Source organism: Triturus cristatus, chromosome 2_1 (assembly GCF_964204655.1).
Source record: "Triturus cristatus chromosome 2_1, aTriCri1.1, whole genome shotgun sequence".
In the NCBI taxonomy this organism is placed as follows: Eukaryota; Metazoa; Chordata; class Amphibia; order Caudata; family Salamandridae; genus Triturus; species Triturus cristatus.
The window spans coordinates 245,506,443-245,526,305 of record NC_140581.1 but is presented as its reverse complement, the minus strand read 5'-3'; the positions used below and the strand labels follow the sequence as shown (position 1 = coordinate 245,526,305).

General features: G+C 47.7%; 1 long non-coding RNA gene across 2 annotated transcripts in view; it reads left to right on the top strand.

Annotated features, from left to right (window-relative positions):
- LOC146864041 (uncharacterized) overlaps positions 1–17,675 on the top strand; it is a 164,708-nt gene extending 147,033 nt beyond the window's left edge. Inside the window, exons 4-6 of one of the 2 annotated variants that reach the window (XR_014970036.1) lie at positions 8,130–8,400; positions 9,898–9,999; positions 14,555–17,675. This is a non-coding gene — a long non-coding RNA (uncharacterized LOC146864041). Of the gene's footprint in view, positions 1–8,129; positions 8,401–9,897; positions 10,039–14,554 lie in introns of both variants that reach the window. The other variant, XR_014970034.1, reaches the window with a different exon arrangement.
- Positions 17,676–19,863: the final 2,188 nt, after the last annotated feature.

Here is a 19,863-nt window from a genome sequence, read left to right as displayed (position 1 = left end):
TCCCCTTACCATGGATGACATTGACCACTTAATGACATCATCACGCACAGAACTCTGCCCCAACATCATTAGATACAGACAACACCATCCAATGTGAAATGATATGTGAATTAGGGACACACACAACAAAATAGTATTTCCACAGTGAATGCAGCCATACCGTACTGTGACCATGTTGTTCAGACACAATGTTACTCACAAATACAAGCACAGATGCCAGCACACAACGTCCAAACGTGCTACACATCGCAAATGTAAGTGCATGTATGTCATTGTTAAAGTACTAATGTTGAGAGGAGGGACACACCTATGTCAGGCACATGAGGACACGTGAGTAGCAATGCCCATGTACAGTCAAACAATCATGATATGAGATGTCCATGCACACAGCTCTTTGTGCCCATCAAAATGCTCAAGCATCAAATGACATTTTGCTTAACCAAAATAGACACCTGTCTCTGACAGTGTAGGACAATGCAATGTACATACACTCATCATGATGTGCAGTGGCAACTGTAATGCGTGTGAACCGTTGATGTGTGCAGAAACATTACATGCATTGTGTCTCTTCCACCCACAGGGGAGGCTGGGGACACAGCAAGAACAGAAGAGGAATCCCAGTCCCACACTCTGGATCGGCCAGAGCACCCCGTTGTGGATTCCTCTATATCGTCTTCGGACGAGGATGAACGACCTGGCACCGCTTCCAGCCCCAGCAGTTGAAGCATGAGCACACCCTGCCACCACTTCTGGAACATCTGCAAACACTTCAATCACCCCTGCCAACACAGACAGACCAAGGCAACAAGACAATGACGGCACAGGTACACAGGGCAGCCAGGAGATGACGGAGAACAACACCAGTGCCAATACAGACAGGGGCCCAGTGTTGCCAGGGCAGGTTCTGCCCGTGTGGGTAGGGGTGGTGTAAGGGTGGTCCGGGTGAGGCCACGGCCTGCAGATGGGGCTGGACTGCAGGAAGATCAGCAGTGGGGATGCATCATAGATGCGTACCAGGAAAGCACCAGAGGATTTGGCCAGGTTGTGCGGATCCTCAGGGACATGCAACAACAGCAGGCTGCACATCATGCTAGAATGGACTCCCAAATGTCCCGGGTAGGACAACAGATGACCCAGATGGAGTTGAAAATGGACAAATTACATGACCTTACAGTGGTGCATAGGGACATACTGACATGGCTCCGCCAGATGGCCAACAACATGACCACACCTCCCCGTGTGCCCACTACATCAGTTGCCACTACATCACCAACTGCCACAGCGAGGGAGTTGGACTCTGGCGGGGAGTCCTCTGCATTGCAGCAGCCTGCACATGAGAAGAAGAAGAGGGGTCGTCCGAAGTAGGACAAGTAAGGGGCAGATGGCCATGCATACCCACCAGGACGTGACTACCTGTTCTAGACATCATCCAATGTGTGCAAAGCGTTCACCTTGTTGACTGTTGCTAAGCTCCCACACGTGATTGAGGGTCTAAGTTGGACCAGTGTTCCAAAGGACTGTGGACTTTACTCTAGAAATGTCATCAATCAACACTACCAACTGCACTGTGAGAGTTGGATTCATATTGCACTGTACAGCACTTTAACTTATGTGTAACTTTCCAACACATGCATGTAAATCAATTCACTACAACACAATACATACGTCAGTTGGGACTGAAACTTAGTTTGTGTCATTGAGAGGATGACCTGTGAAAAGATGTCTGTGCATGGAAACTACAACAGCTATGTAAACACAGTAATGTGGGTCATGGTGATGTGACACATGTGAGGTAGACACCCCACTACGTCGACACGACACATACTTACCATGCACATCTAACTCATCGTCCTAACTCATGTGAACAGAGAATTCAGTGTGATGCATGTACACAACACCCATCCTGAGTCTGTGGCAAGCTGCCCACAGGTACAGCATGTAAATGCATGTTGGATGTGTGGACACAGACAAAGCACATTCCAAAGTGATGCACAGGTTTATTACACCAGCAAAAGTCATAAGTCCCCAACAGATGGGAGGTAACCTCACATGACAGTGAGCACAAGGTCAGCCAATGGTAAACCATATAAGTCCAGGGGTGTGGGCACATCATGGTAAGGACAACGGCAGCCTGCAGTCCGCAACATGAATATGTGATTTGGGGGGTCACACGTGACCAAACAGCCATAGGACACTGTGGAGCACAGACAGACAACACCATTAGAATCAATGAATGACAGCGTACATCAACAATACACATGCCAGACACTAAGCCCAAGATACCTGGACACAACGCAGTTACAATCCCAGCACTGTTTGGTAGTATACACTCAGTAGTAGGACACATCACTGCAAGCAGCCTGTCAATGAGCACACAGACACACTTGAGCAGCAACATTGCAAAACCTACACATATCAGTCAATTACAAAACATAGGCAACATATCGCTGTATACTCACTATCATGTGAAGAAGTTGTTCATGAGCTGTGTTCGTACATCGCCTCACCCTCCTCATCAGTGGCAACATGTCCCAGAGCAGGATCCTCCACGGCAGGCTGTTGGTCATCATCATCCAGGATGAGAGAGCAACTCCTTCCTCACTGCCAGGTTGTGTAGCATGCAGCACACAATAATGATTTTGCACACCTTGACAGGGCCATATTGGCGGGCACCTCTGGTCTTGTCCAGGCAGCGGAATCTGCTTTTCAGTAGGCCAAATGTCCGCTCTATCACTCTCCCGGTCTGTCCATGTGCCTCATTGTAGGAGAGTAGGATCTGCTTCACATGGGTACCCCCACTTTTTGCTGGTGTTTCACTGTTTTTCGACTTTAGTCTGGCTGTGGCCCTGCTAATCAGGACCACAGCCTAGCTGCTTCCTCTCTAAAATGGTTTCCATGTACATTAGGTACATATCTAATTGGATTCTGGAGTGCCTTATAAGCCCCCAGTATATGGTATACTATGTACCTAGGGCATAGGTACCTAAGAGGCCTACCAGGGGCTGCAGCATGTATTATGCCACCCCTGGGAAGCACTCCAAAATGACACCACAGGTCTGTTACTGCAACCTGGGTAAGGGTGTGTTTGCACCCCTTACTGTGGTATAGGCTACCTATATCACTACCTTATACAGACACATATAAACCTATAAGCCACTCCTGTAGCAGGCCTTGACAATCCTGAAGGCAGAGTGCTTGGTTTTATGTGAGAGGGTGCCCAAGCATGAGCTGAGCCCCTCTGCAGCATTCGGAAATACTTCCTTATGCCTGTTCTGTGATACAGCTATACCATATACTCTTAAGTGCATTATAACCTCGCGGTAAATGCTAACTTTGGGATGGCTGCTTCAAAACATGTTGTGTTTGGTGTCAAACGCTTTGGAAAACTTCCACCCTTCTAGAGGGAGAGACATGTTCACACTGGCTAAACCCAGTTAAATCCTTTCAAAGCCCTGGCATCACAAAATTGATGCCACTGCCACAGACACGGGTCTGGCCTCCTGCTGTAGGGGGAAACTCCGGCAGGGGAGGCCTGGACAATAGGTTTCCTGTCACAGGGGGGTGTAACCACCTCCCCAGACAGGCAGATGTGTATTGGAGCAGGGTGGGTGCATTCAGTGAATGCTTTTGAGACACTGCCTGGGGCAAACAAGGGGTCCCTGTGCATAGCCCAGTCCCTAGGACTTTAGATTACCCTGGACGAACCTCTGAAGCATATATTCTGGACCTTCAACTTTCTATCACGACTAGAAGACGGAAGAAATCTCCCTTGGAGTCAAGGAGTGACTCCCCTGCTTGGCAGGCACCAAAGAAGCAACTCACTGGTCTGCATTGCTGAAGCTCCCGCCGGACGCCGAAGTCTTTGCATCACCAGAGGTGGATTTCCAGACTTCCCCGAGGCTACCCTGAGTCCACAGCAAAGCTGAGGCCCGTGGCTATCGTGGGTAACGTGGAACCATAACCCCTGGACACCATGAACTTTTGCAGCAACAACACCTTCCTGGTCATCATCGAAGTTGTGCTTTGGGCTCCGAGTAGCCCCTGCCTTGAGCACCTCCTGCACCGAAGATTGTTGGCCGCCACTCCACGAGTGACCCATGGGCCAGCTCCAAGTGCGACCGCTCGAGGCTCATTCGCGATCACTAGCCCGTTGGCTAGCAGGTCCCCACGAAGGCAACTCCACTTCTACTTGTGCTTTTCTGGTTCCTCCAGACTTGCTCTTACTAACCCTTGCTGGGTTAGTCCATCAGACCTTGCTGGTATGCACCGCAGTCCTTTCTCTGATTTCCTGAGACTTGCCGTTGCCAAGGCTTGTTGGGTCCTTTCTGGTCACCGACACCGCAGCACTCGACAGACTTCGTGGGACAGCTCGAATCCAGCTCATGGACTTCGTCGACGCCTCCTGGACCTCGTGGCTGAAGAGTCAAAACACCTGTCAACTCACCTGAAGCACCCGACATCTGTGGGCATTGGTCCATCCTGCCCTAGGTCACTGGCAAGTGACCCAGACTGTCCCCTCTGCTTTCAGGTTCCTTACATCCTAGATCCAGGCTTGGATCTCTCCGAACACTTCTCTTCTCGGCAGCAGCAGTTCTTTGCAGGCTTCCATTGGAATCGACGGCGCGACCCGACACCAAAAGACACCTATGCACCCGGCTTCCCTGGGTGAGGTAACTTAAGTACTCCGGTACTCTTTAGGGTGCTAGCCCTAGAACTGTCTAAGTCCAAAAGGGTTTGCTCCTAGTTCGATTAGAAGTCTCCCTAATCTTTAAAATTCCAACTGCGACATTCCCCATAGAAGATAATAGGAACCCGCGGTTGTGTTTCCACACTGCATACGGCTCCCGTGGGTCCCCTGTGTCACTACCTTGGGTGGTTCCTTGGGGTCTCAGCGATTCTAGAGGCAATAGGCACACTGCCTATTTCAGTCGTTGTTCTTGTACCACTATTTTAGTATATGGTTTGGTATGCCCCTAGGGCCCAAACGTGTATTTGTGCTTTTACTGATGCTAAAACACTTGTAACTAAAGTACTTCAAACTCCAGTCTCATAAAGAGACTAGAGGGGTGTGTGTTATCTTAAATACATATATTTTGAATATATACCTGGTGTGGTTGTCTTTTCATTTGATCATTCAAGAGATTATAGACTGGTAAAACAAGCTGCTTTACATTCCTTCAAGATTTAGCCTGAAGGCTGCTCTCCATAGCTACCACTAGGATAGCTTTCATATAAGGTTGTCTTTAACCTATCACCATAAGGGGTTGTTTGGACTGATACAAGGTGCCCACTAGAACTAGTGGACAGCATATATCAGGCCACCTTCTCACACTCATTATAACAGATCTCCGCAGGTGTAACAGGGTTCCTGAGGGGGGGGTCAGCAACCACAGCATGTTTGGGTCTCCAGAGTGGCCTACGACAAACAAACATTCAATGGGTTGGAGAAGAGGGTGAATCTCTGAAGGTTGCCAAAACACACAAGGGAAACCGATATTACACACCAACAAGCCAGGCACGCTGGTTCGGCAGCTGTGTCATCATGTTTGGCATCTGACTCATCCGCATGATTTAAGTGTCATGTGCAGAAACAGGGAAACATGCACACACATGTGAGATGGTCATGTCTGGCAGACATACCACCAGGGCATTAAAAGAGTGGTAATGTTTTCGGTTCTGGTAAGTCTGCTCATGTGTCTGTGGTGGTACCAAAGCGACATGTGTGCCATCTATGGAGCCTATGACATGTGGCATTCTTTCCAAGGCATAAAAGTCACTCTTAATCGCAGTGAATTGTCCTGGGGTTGGGAATTGGATGTACCAGTTCAGGAATAACAACATTGCCTCCAATACATCGCGAAGCACACAACTGAACATGGTCTGTGACATCCCACCAGCACTAGCCACAGTGTTCTGGATGGTACCGGTGGCAAAGAAGTGTAGGGCTGCCATAACATTCACCTTGGGGGTCAGCGCTGATGGATGTGTCTGGCCAGGTTGCAAATGTGGTGCCGACTGCTCCACCAAATCCTCAATTAGTGGCCTGGTGAGGCGGTACTGCCGGATGCAGTCACGTTCATACATGGTTACAAGATCTGGGAACGTTCTATGGACAGCTGGTCTCCTGCAGTACATAGGTGAGCAATGAAAGTTTGTCAGTGACCCTACATATGTGGCAATGACCATGCACAATATCACATGCAACTTCCGAACAAGACACAACGTGTTGTGTGTGCTGTTGGGCATGGACAACAATATGAGCTATGTGTCCCTCACATAACATCTCAGCTCTACTTGTTCACACCACAAGTGCTAAGCTGTGCTGTGAACAATCAATGTGGTCTCTCCCAGTAAATCATCACACATGTCACGTACCCAAAACACACCTCAGTGACTAGGACGGACAGATGTGTTTCCCACATGACCGGTGTTTGTCTGTCACACACACAACTATCTTGTCTTGTCACAAGGGCACTGACATCATGTAGCATCAGATGTACATGTAACAGCATAACCACAAAACACACATGATGTGCTACCAGATTGTTTCACTGGCAAAAAATGAATGCCTGTGATGGACCGGCACAACAGCGACTCACATGTCAAAAACACATGGATGGTGAAGACGATTGCCAACTACCACAAATAATCAGAGACGTGTGTAGCACAATGCGCACATACTCTGCATCAACACCACAATGTCAGCTTTGGGACACCCAGTGTCACCCAGTCCTTTTCACCTGAGTCGGGGTGTGTGTAACATGTCAGCACACAATGGGCACCTAGAACTGTGTACATGCCTCGGGGTGTTGAGAGGATGACCTGTGAAAAGTTGTAAATGACAGTGGTGATGTGCATTACACACAATGGTGTCTGTCCCCATCACACCTTGCAACGCCTGGGAGTGTGTGCCACTAAGTGCAACATACAAGATCCCATGTGGACCCACATACACACACAGGTAATACATCCTGAGATGTCATATCATACACTATGTGACAGGCTGTTCACATGTTGTTAAGCAACTAAGTCCATGGTAAGGTATTGTGTGTGGAGCATCACTTCGCAATTGCCTGCAATGGTGACCGATGCGTGTGAGTTCTCAGGAGAAGCGTCATCCACCTAGGGACCAATCTGTGCACACGCCTATGCTATTGCCTGCAATGGTGATCGATGCGTGTGACTTCTCAGAAGACGCATCGTACACTGACTGAGCGAGACGTGCGCACGCATAGGCTATTGACTATCATGGAGACAGACGTGGGTGATTCGCGTCACACACTCGCGGCCCGAGCCGAGCGCACGCATTAGCTATTGAATGTAATGGAGACGGACGCGGATTTGAATGTTGTACGAATAGTGTCCAAATAAAATTCAGTTGGCTCCCTACAATGTATCAACAGCAATGGGGTGATGTAGTTAAACTTTTGAACCATGCAGGAGGCGTGTACAAAGCGTACATTGCAGTTGATTGGCCATTTTCATAACATGCAAACGTGTCGGACCTATCACATAGGTCGCCTGGGACAGATTCAGCTCTGCAGCACAGATATTAGACTGTTTGTTCCCCAGAGACTACACTTGCCTGCACCAACTGCTACAGCATTACATCTCCGCTACCACTGCTGCTGTCTCTGCATCCTCTCGCTTCAAGAATGGCATGTACTGTGGAGAAAGCCCCAGCCTTCACCGAGGAGGAGACCCAGCCCTTGCTGGACAGCCTCCTTCCACAGTACAGCAAGCTGTATGGGAAACCAGGGGAGCAGGTGAGGGCGCAGTCCACTGTCTTCCAAATTGTGCATGGAGTCTGACTAGCACGACTGGCATTGTGTTCAGCAATGCCAAGCATGCTCACTGAGTATTTGTAACTCTCAAACTTTGTGGATACAAATACTGTACAGGTGCAGTGATGCCAATGCCAATGCGTACACTTTATTTCTGGTGTGACTGTTCATGCTCAGTTCCCAGTTTGTTGATGCAGGTTTGCACACAGGACACATGCCCATGACCATAGTTGCTCTAACTGTATACACCATATTCCCTTGTGATGACACAATGTATGGTCAAATGTGTGATGTACAAACATGTTGCATATGTAGTAATGTTGTCTTACATTGTCACCCTTACAGGTCGATGCCCATCACAAACATGAAATCTGGAAGTCCATCGTACGGACTGTTCAATCAGTGGGGGTCTACAAGCGCCACACCCACAACTGTCAGAAGAGGTGGCAGGACATTCGTGGTTGGACAAGGAGGATCGCCAGGGTCCAGCTGAAGCTGTTGTCTCCACCCCGACTGGGCGGAGGACGGACACTGACCCCCCACATGCTGAGGATTTTGCCAGCGGTTTTCCCTGACCTGGATGGGCAGTTGAAGGCCAGACAGCAGCAAGGAGGGGGTAAGTTCATTCCTCTTTGGTGAACTATGGTTAACATGCTTTTTGCACTCCCTCAGGCTCCTAACACTCCCACAGTTTGTGTGTCTAATGAGACAACACTAATGTTGAAACATTCTGTGAATCCCCATTCTCATCTGCTGACCAGGTGTAGGCCTTTTGGCGTCTGAGTAGTGTCACTAGTGCTGTGTGTCCTTGCTAATGTCCATGGATAATGTTTGGGCCGGCATCTGCTACAGGTGCCTCGTTATGTGCTTCATGAGTGTGGCAATTGCTGCACTTGGACAGATGTCTGACATGGACTCTGTGTGTGCAATACAAAGGTGTTGTAATTGCTGATCTGGGGCACCATAGGTGTCGGAGGTATTTAGCAGACACACATGCATGTGATAAAAAAATGTTGGTGCCTCTGTGCAGGAATGTCATGGTTGTGACACATGCATGGCCACATGCCTACTGTTTCTGGTCATCACCTGTTGCACATGGACCAGGACAGGTATGCCAACTCCGCACAGATGAGACACTCGTACCTCCCAATCCTGGATGTCAGCCAACAATGTGAGCATTCCCACATGTGCAATGGGGTGTCTGCCTCTGTGTCATTGTAGACTGGCATGGCTTCTTTTACTTCAAGAGTGTTACAATGTTCGTACCGGCTTGCATTATGATATGTGGCTGTTGTCTCAGCGCATGGGGCAAAACATAGGTGTGTTATTACTTGAGTGTGCCTAATGGTGGATTGAAAATTACAGTGCAAGCTGCTTCACTTTCTTCCCCACAGGCTGAGATGTGTCCATGTTTACTGATTTATGTTAGCACAAACTCAAATGTCTAATGTGGCTACCGTGTGATCATCTGATTCTTGGTGATGTGGGTAGCAGGGTCTGTACATGTGTACTTGAGAGCTACAGAGTTTGCATTGCCCGCTAATGCATTAGTGACACACTGCACATAGTTGGTTTCTTTATGCACTGCCCCAGTGACTCATTGGCCAGGCAGGCCTGTGGAATGTTGTGCCACATGCAAATCAGGATACTGCAGCATTGTCAGTTCTCCTGCATGCACTCCGTTGTAGCATTGACTATGAGGCCATCATGGTGTCTGGGAATGGAATCATATCCATCATGTTAACAGTGACTTTGACCATCCCATTTCCGCACACATGTACAGAGTCACTGGAGAAAGATGTGGTATGTGCGTAGTTACACATTACACTCACAATCCTTGCAGATCTGACACCTGGCTCTTTGTGGGGCATGTTTTCACATGTACTTAGTGACATCATACATGCACCACCAGACGGATGTGTCCATCCCCAGGATGGGTTATTGGGGCATGGTTGCCTGGCAGGATGACCAATGGCTGGTTCGCATATGTGTCAGTCATTTTTGCTATGCTAATCAGATGATGCCAAGACCTGCTCTGTGATGTGCTGAGATTAGTCATGTGTCAGCAAAATACAGGTGACGAATGTGAATATTTTGTCTTCATTGTTTGCAGCAGCAACGACTACAGAAGGAGACGGCTCCACAGACCAAGAGGAGCGGCAGAGCCAGACTGTGTCTTGCGCGAAGGACCTTGAGGGACCCAGTGGCACAGAGGGTGAGGGGAGCCACACTGAGCTACAACCACCTCAGCTGAGTACGCATCCAGTTTCAGTGATGACTCCCTTGTGGAGTCGGGTGTCAGCTAGCACGTCTGTCCCCGCCATCACCACTGTCTCCACCTGCCCAGCTGCTCCCATCCCTGATGTCCGTGGAGGCTCCCGTATTAGGGAGCATGTCTCCTTCAGTCCAGGCACCGAACCCCCTACCACCGTCTCTCCTGCTGCCGTGAGTGTGGAGTCTGTGGGCCTGCTTAAGCCGATCCATGTGGGGCAGTCATCGATGCTGAGTGTCCTCCATGCTCACACCGGTCTGTTGACACAATTGGTGTCCTTCATGGAGGGCATCTCAGCAAACATATCTGCCCAACAGTGGACCATTCAGTCCATGGCCTCCTCACTGATGGCAGCAGTGTCCCTCCTCCAACACACCCTGACCCCTCCCACATCGGACCCATCCACAATGCCCACTACCCTACCTACCCAACGCACAGTCACACAGGCAAGCACATCATCCGACCCAAGCAGCACACAGGAACGCAAGACAAAATCTAGATGCGCAAGCACGCACACTCCGGGGACTGACAGCACACACACAGGGGATAGGGCACAGACACACAGACAAGCATCCACAACCACTCCGCAGTCCTCAGATACCTCTCCCTCCAAAACCCCTTCCCTTGCCTCACCTGCAATACCCACTTCCCAGCAACTCTTCCTCTGTGACCTTGGCCTCCTCCCCAGCACTCCATCTGATCCCACTTAGAAGAGGACGAGCCGGTCACCATGCACAGAGGGGAGTTCCCCTGCCACACAGTCATCCTCCCCCAGGTACAGGGACACTGAGGCCTCCATCCGCAAATCCCCCAGGAACAGGAGGAGCAAGACCCCTCCCCATTCACGCACCACCACCACACAATCTGTCCTCCAGCCCCAAGCCCACCACTCCTACAGTGATTAGGCCCTCCCCCCTAACACATGCACTTCACCCCCCACTTAACATCCTCAGCCTGTTCCTGCGACTGCTGTGGAGTCCGTGTCCCCCCCATCTGTCCTGCCCACTTCACCTTTGCCCCAAGACACTACCTTTGACATGGGCACTTCAGTGGAGACCCCCTCCACCCCGTCTGACTTGGGCACTGCTGTGGTGACAGTGCCCACTGTGTCAGACACCCCCACTGCAATAGCCACTGACACTCCTGCACCCATAACCCCTGACCTGCCGCATACTGCTATACCCTGATCGGGCACTCGCGTTGCTTGGCCTGACCCTATGTATGCCCCTCCAAGGGGAGATGTCCCCTGGCTGTAGCAGTGCAGGCAAGCAATGTGGGGCACGCATTTCTGTGGCACACCTAATGGACAAAATTAATGGACTGGCCATGGGCCTTTACTTTCGCTTTGATTTCACCACATCACTAATTTGAAGCTTGAGGTTCTAAAATTTGTCGTTTCTCGATCGCACCCAGACTCCATTTTATGTTTTCCCCCATCTTAGGTTGCCCTCACTCAGGCAGCTGGTAAACGAGATGTTTTTGTCATTTCTGCCCTTGCGTGTCAGGTAGCCTTTCGTCCCGTGTTTATTAACTAGTGTCAGGGTCTGGCCGAATACACTAATTCATGTCTGAACTGGATAACCCCCGCCCGAACTATCTGTTAGCTCACACCATTCTTTCCTCTCGCTTATCTTATCTACTGCCCTTCGCTTGCGATTCCACCATATGTTGTCACTCTCAAGCCTAATGTTAAACTGCCCTGTATAGCTCAGTATAAGATTTCCAATGAAGGTGAAAAAGCATTATTGGCTATTGTTCAAGATTTGGTCCAGAAGGGTGTGGTGGAAGAAACGAGAGGAAATGTGTGTAGCAGCCCTATTCTTCCGATTCTTAAGCGAACTGATCCTTCTCAACCACCATCTATAGATTTGTGATTGATCTTCGAGAGGTGAACAAAATTGTTTCACCACAGTTCCCTGTTGTCCCAGACATTACAGCCTTACTGACGATGATACCAGCTTCAGCAGCTTGGTTCACCGTGATTGACTTAAAGAACGCTTTCTTCAGCATTCCTATTGCTAAAGAGAGCAGAGATATTTTTGGATTTTGTTTAGGAGGCCGAAGCTTCCGATTCAAGAGAGCACCACAAGGCTATTGTGAAAGTCCATCCATTTATAGTCAAGCTCTTAAATCACAGCTTGATACATTCCCTTTGCCTCCAGGAGCCACTCTTATTCAGTATGTGGATGATTTGTTGATCGCGACTGATTCAAAGGATGTGTGTAAAGATGTGACTGTGGCATTGTTGCGGCATTTGTCTGATCTCAATCATAAGGTATCACCTTCTAAATTACAGTATGTGTGCCAAGAAGTTACATACTTAGGTCATCTCTTATCAAAGGAGGGGAGGCGACTAACCCCCGAACGCATTGAAGCAATTACGCACATGTCGGTACCATCGACGCAGAGAGAAGTACGTGCTTTCTTGGGCATTACTTCCTACTGCAGACAATGGATACCTAATTTCTCTTTATTGGCCAAACCTTTATTAGCACTTACACAGAAAGACACGCCCCATCCACTCTCATGGACTGATGAATGTCAGAAGAGTTTTTCTGACTTATGATCAGCCCAGTGTTCTGCTCCTGTGTTAGGTACCCCTGATTACAGTAAATGTTTCACGCTCTATGTCCATGAGAGAGAAGGTTGTGCATTATCAGTTTTGACACAACAATTTGGAGACAAACAGAGGCCATGTGCCTACTGTTCTGCTAAGTTAGACCCGGTAGCTAAAGCGTTACCTAGCTGTCTCAGAGCTACGGCGGCGACAGCAATCTCTATTCGTCAATCAGCTGGAGTAGTATTAGACCACACTCTCACTGTCATGGTACCACATGCTGTAGACACTTTATTGAATAGAACTAAAACACAGCATCTCACGTGTGCTCGGTTGTCTGGTTATGAGTTGACTCTCTTAGCAAGCCACATACGTATAAAGCGATGTACCACCTTGAATCCAGCTACTTTGTTACCACTCCCAGATGAAAGAGATCCTCAGGATCATCATGACTGCTTTCTTCGCACAGAAGAAGAAACAAAAGGAAGAATAGATTTAAAGGATACTGCGCTCGAGGATCCGGATGGAACCTTGTGGGTTGACGGTTCCTGTTTCAAATTACCCAATGGCGAGACTACCTCAGCTTATGCAGTCACCACATTACATACAGTAGTGGAGTCAGCATGTATCCGATACAATTCAGCCCAGGCTGCAGAATTGATAGCCTTGACTAGAGCATGTGTGCTGTCGAAAGGGAAAAGAGTGAATGTTTACACAGACAGCCAAGATGCTTTTGGCGTGGCACACAGTTTTGGTCGTTTATGGAAGGAAAGAGGATTCTTTACTTCCCATGGAACAAAGATTCAGCATGGCCAGTTGGTCACCGATCTTCTTGACTCTCTCACATTACCTTCCCAAATTGCCATCATCAAGTGTAGTGCACATAAAAGAGTCACAGATGACATTGGTCGCGGGAATGCTTTCGCAGACGAGGTAGCGAAAAACACAGCTAGGGACATCACAAGTCACATGTATGTTGCAGGCCCTGCAAATCAGATCCCAGAAAGAGGAATGTGTGAGGACACAATTGAGAGCGTAAGAACGATTCAGGAAGAGGCTACAGAGAAAGAATTGAGTAAGTGGAAAGAAAGTACGGGAATGTTGGATTCGAATGGATGTTGGACAGAATTGTCAGGGTATCAGCGATGGATGTTGCCAGATGCATATGTATTACCTGTAGTAACTATGGCTCATGGACCAGCTCACATTAGTGCTAAAGGCATATGCAAACTCCTGGTTCCAGTTTGGCAAAATGAAGGAATTCCGAAATGTGCAGACAATGTGGTAAAACATTGCATCATATGCTTAATGCATAACCCAGGGAAGGGTACTCCAACTCCTGCAGGCCATTTCTCTCCCCCTACGTACCCCTTTGAAGTATTACAGATTGATTATATACACATGGATCGATGCAACAATCTCAAGTATGTTCTGGTGGTAGTATGTGCATTCTCTAGATGGATAGAGGCTTACCCCTTAAAAGATAACACAGCTGTATCAACTGCTAAAGTATTACTGAAAGAGTTTTTTCCTAGATTTGGTTTGCCGCGAATTGTCTGGAGTGACAATGGAAGTGAATTTGTAGGCAAAATCATGCAGAAAGTATGTACGGGTCTTGGTATTAGGCAGAAATTCCACGCAGCAAACCATCCACAGTCAGCGGGTTTGGTAGAGTGCTACAATGGCACTCTCAAACTGAAATTGGCAAAGATTCAGGCCAGCACAGGTCTTGCTTGGCCTGACGCTTTACCATTGGCCTTATTATCCACCAGAACTACTGTACACTCTCATATGGGACTTAGTCCATGTGAAGTGATATTCGGACGCCCCGCCAATATTTGGGGAGTTCCTCGCCCTAGGAAGTACTCAGACATACCGTACCCTATGCTTATTGATTACCTTCATGACTTGACTGCTAAATTAAGTGTTCTTCGCCAACAGGTTCAAAGTGCTCTGCCAGAGGCCTCAACAGACCCAGGTCACTCTATCAAACTGGGAGATTGGGTCTGCACCAAGAACTTTCAACGAAAGAAAAATCTTGATCCTCGCTGGTCGCCTCCTCGCCAGGTTCTACTGGCTACGCGGACAGCAGTAAGGATAGAAGGCAAGAAAAACTGGGTCCACGCCGTGCATTGCAAAAAGGTACCCTTGCCCTTGCCTTTTGACCAGTGGGTTCGCGGGGGCATAGGTGAATCTGAAGGAGACAAGACTCCCCGGTTCGTACCATTTAGTAACGCACAGCTGGAATACACCCAGACTGAGGAAGAAAGTGATGACACTCTTCGAAGAACCATCCCATTACATCTACAAGTGAACACTACTAATCCGGAAATAATCTTTCAGCACGAAACGACTCCAACAAAGAAACGATACAACCTGAGGACCAGACCTGAAGCAAAGACTTGAACATTTGTTACTTTTTGCCACCAATGAACCATTTTTCCTTTTTAGATAGTATTTGTGCCATCTGTCCCCGTCGCAGGGTCTCGGTAGGAGTCTTGGACTGAACCTGGTTTATGGTCAAGATCCGCTAGGTTTAGGATTATCAAATAGCCAAGTGATTGAGGAAGATTGCCGCGAGCGACACATTTTTCTAGCCAGGATGGATGGTACATCACGTCAGGTAGATAGGAGACAGAATATGCAAACCAAATACCGTAAATCATTACGTAGTCGTTTTGGCGTAACCTTGTGTGTGTTGCTGATTTTATGTTTTGCTAGCATGTATAGGTTGGATTGTCCATGTGTTACAACTAAAAACTGTTCCTTTATCTACTTCTGTACCTTCTCGTCCCACTAAAATTCAACACAAGATAAGTGCCCTTTCCTCACATGAACAAATAAGAAAGATGGAGTATCAAAATAATTCGTTTATCCAGCTGTTACACCAACACCAGTTAGTTGTCAACATATCTGACTGTTGGGTATGTGGACTCATGCCTCACACTGCCCATAAAGGGATGCCCTATTTAGTATTGCCTTTCTCATATGAAGGTTCAGCATGGGCTTACCTGGCCATGTTTTCGGCTGCCTACCACAACAGACTTCGATATCCGATAGGTACATTTGAGAAAGGAATGGATTTTAGCCACAGTACTTTGATAAAGGGTATAGTGGCCATGGCTAAAATTCTAGGGAAGAGTAAGATTCCTTTGGATGAAAAGAAAGCCTACAAAGGTTAGAATGTAACTCATTACATTTCCAGTCTTAATAACAAGACCAAGCAAGAGAAGTCTTCCCCAGCATGGACTGTACCCCACCAAGGCAACTTTTCCCAGATATATGTATTCACGTCTCAAAATAACCCTCCATTGATCCCATCACAAGGAACCTATTTTGTCTGCTATGACAAAGCATATACATGGCTCCCCTCTGACTTTTCGGGAACATGTTACATAGCATTCTTGCTTCCCCCAACGTATACTGCACCCTCAGACCATCACAGACACAGATATGGTAGAGGTGTATTTGATGCCAAAGACACAGCTGGCCAGGAGGGAGGAGATTTCTTCAAAGGATTCATCCCCTTCTGGGGACCAATGATTAACAGCGGAAACATTAGGCGATTAGTTCGCGTGGTTGAGACAACCATCGATGTTACTGCAGGTGCCTTAAGTAACATCACTACAGAACTCCGAGCGGACCGTCTCATGACGTTACAAAACAGAATTACACTAGATGTGATCCTAGTAGACCGAGGAGGAGTCTGTAAATTAATTGAATCAAGCTGCTGTATATACATTCCTCATGACGCCCCGACTGTATATCAGGCCATCTCAAAATTACATACCATCTCCGCATCGATCCATCAGGACGAAGGAGATTGGTCCCTCATGGGATGGTTATGGGGATTGTTATCTACCTGGGGATGGAAGATACTAACATTCCTTGGAGCAATTCTGGCCATCATATTCTCTTGTTGCTTGTGCATACACTGTGGTCCTGCTATCTGTGGTCTGTTCTCTACCTTATGTGTGTCAAAGCCTATAACCCAACAAACAGAGAATAGTAAGATGATGGTCCAGCAACAGTTAAACGACCTTATGGCAATTGATATCGACTCCGACTCAGACTAACATGAGCCCAGTCATTGTGTTATTGCCTGAGTAATGGCAAAAGGAGGGTTTGAGGTTCTGAAATTTGTCGTTTCTCGATCGCACCCAGACTCCATCTTGTGTTTTCCGCCATCTTAGGTTGCCCTCACTCAGGCAGCTGGTAAACGAGATGTTTTTGTCATTTCTGCCCTTGCGTGTCAGGTAGCCTTTCGTCCCGTGTTTATTAACTAGTCTCAGGGTCTGGCCGAATACACTAATTCATGTCTGAACTGGATAACCCCCGCCCGAACTATCTGTTAGCTCACACCATTCTTTCCTCTCGCTTATCTTATCTACTACCCTTCGCTACACATCTCATGCATTCTCTGGCTTCACGACTGTCCTTCTAGAACATACAACCATGTTTTCTCTCCTTGTAAACTGTATCATGTGGATTCTCTTTGCAATTTGCTTAAAGGGGCCAGCAACAAACATCACCTGGAACCCGAGTCAGTTTTTAGCCTAAACCATTGTTGGTGACATTTGTCGATGTCTCAAATTCTATATGTTTTTGGTTATCCATTGTATCCATTGTATTTCACTGTATAAAAGCTTGTGCGCCACGGTGGTCAAGGAGCAGTCTCTTGTGAACCCATCCCTGTGTGACTTCACGGACAACTGTCCTAGCTGCAGCTAATAAAACTCGATCTTTTACGCCAGACGGAGTGTCCAGTGTCTCTGAATTGCAAGGCAGGAGAACTAGAGGATTTCAGGCGTACTCTGCGCCGCTTGGCCCTTAATGGTCAGGTTCCTCAAGCTGAATAAAGCAAATTATCATTAAAATGTTGTTTTGCATATGCTGTACATGTTGTTAATGTGTATCCTGAGTTGTAGTTGTAATACTTGTCATGTAGCTATTGATTGTTTTTCGATTGTGATGGACTCCATGTGGTCCCTGGTATCTGAGTCCTATTACAGTATGTATCCATGTCATCATTTGCTGCAATTAAAGTGTCTCATGATCCATACAATTTGGCACAGGGAGCCTCACAATTCCTTTGTTGTGTCACATCTGTGGCTTGCACTGTTGCACTTATGTTGTGCTTACACTTGTGCACAAAGTCATTTCTTAGAACAGTGGGCACTTCTACACTGGACATGCAGGTTTTTGCAAAAATGATGAGCAAGTCATCTGTGACGTCAGTGCAACTTGCCATACATGAAAATTGAGTATGTGCAGATGACTTTAATACCCTCCTGTACACAGTCTGATGTGACCTGAGCTTTCAGTGTGCTGTAATTGTTGGCTCACTAACCACAATTTAGGCAGACATGACAGAACCCTGCACAGACTACTTTTTGCACACCTGACCTTCCACAGGAGTGGAGTCACCTCATGGCAGTGTGTCATTCCGTGAAATTGCCAGAGCCCATGGGGTTTGTTCTGTGAGCATGTCTCTGTGTGTTACCTTCCATTTTTAGGTCTTGCCTAGTGTTGCAGCGCATGCTCTGCTCGCTGGCAAGAGATATTGTAGATGAGGACTTTCTGAAGGGGGCTTGACGCCCCACCCCTCATTTCCATTGTCTGGCGTCACCGTTTATGCTAAACTGTGGCCTGCCATTGGAAATTAGGTTTTTAGGCCACTTCCCTTTCTCCCTTTAGTCTGGCCAATCCGGACAGGGTCGTCTGCTTTGCTGCTGTCGCAAAGCAATTTCTTATCTTTATGGGGGCCATCTGTTTTCACTCAGCCCTGTGTTTATTTTTGCATGGAGCTTTCAGTGAAAGTGAAAGCGCGATGCAAATATAAACAAGCGGCTGAGTGAAAACAGATGATGGGACAGCTCCGAAATGTTTGTTTTCTGTTGGTAAATACAGCAGACGGAAAGGGGTATGGAGAAAACCATTAGTGCATGAAGCAAAATCAAAATGCGTGACTGCGAAATTAACAGCAGCGCTGGCAACATTTTGTGTCACCTTCTGGAATGGGCATGCGTAGATTAAACGTATTTTTGTGGTCCCCAGGCATAAACATGTCATTCAGTGAGTCGTAGCGCTGCGCGCACAATGCAGACCTGATCTTGTGTTTGTTGACATCTTTGTACATGCACGCAGACATGGGACAGTGTGTACTTTAAATTGAATGTTTGTATCCCCAAGCCAGCACACAAAGAACATCTCCACTAGGGTCTCCGCCAGTCTGGGTGCGCACATGCGCTTCGGTAATTCCTCAGGCGCTATAGTGCGTCCGTACGGATCTCCGCCCCGTCCCTTATGATGACAATGGTGTGCTCAAACTGCGCCGATCTGCCAGAAATATTACGAGTTAGCAGTGGGTAATGTACGATCCTTGCGGACTGAGTAATATCCACCCCCCCACACACATTCACACACTCCTTCCCCCAGGCCTACCTTTTATTGTCCACGGATACCGCTGTCCACTTATCTTCGAGGATACGGAACTCCGGAAACCCCTCCATTATTATGGGCTCGGAAAAAAAACAAGGGTGTCACTGGCCAGACAGAAGCAGCGCCTTGCATGTGTGATGTCAGCACGGACTTCCATAGCGCTGCGATGCCCTGCTTACTAAACTGTGAGGGTGACGCGCACCTTTGACTTCCACTGTCGATTCTATCATTCCGCACAGCTACCAAAAGCGGCCTCAAGAAGCTGTGACAACAAAGTCCCACCAGCACCCACCCCAGCCTCGGCAGTGTGTACCGGGCCCTTGTGATATTTTATGAGACTAGCAGTTTATTGTAAATATACTTAAATCACTCGAACAACAGTTCATTCAATCCAAGTGTGCCCGTGTTGTTATTTTGAGTTATTCCCAAACGTAGATTCCCAGCAGTAGATCCCAAAAGGTGCAAAACACGGACACGTCTGCTCTCAGTGTTGGACCCAAATCATCCCTTCTTGCTAAATATGTTGTCCATCTGAGGAACTATTGTGCAATTTATATCCCCTAACCCCCCACCCCGATAAATCCCCAGAATTCAGACTGTGTTCAAAGCCTGTTTTAACATCTTTACCGCTTGAGGAATGGTGAAAAAGACTGCAGATTATTGCTATCGCACTCCAGACCCATTCCCCACTAACTGTGCGAGTCTGAAGTCATGAATATTAACACTTGTGTGGAGCCACAACCAAAAGACGAACCATCCCTACTTACGAGATATGGTCAGTAACAGACACGAGCTATGCAATGCAATAG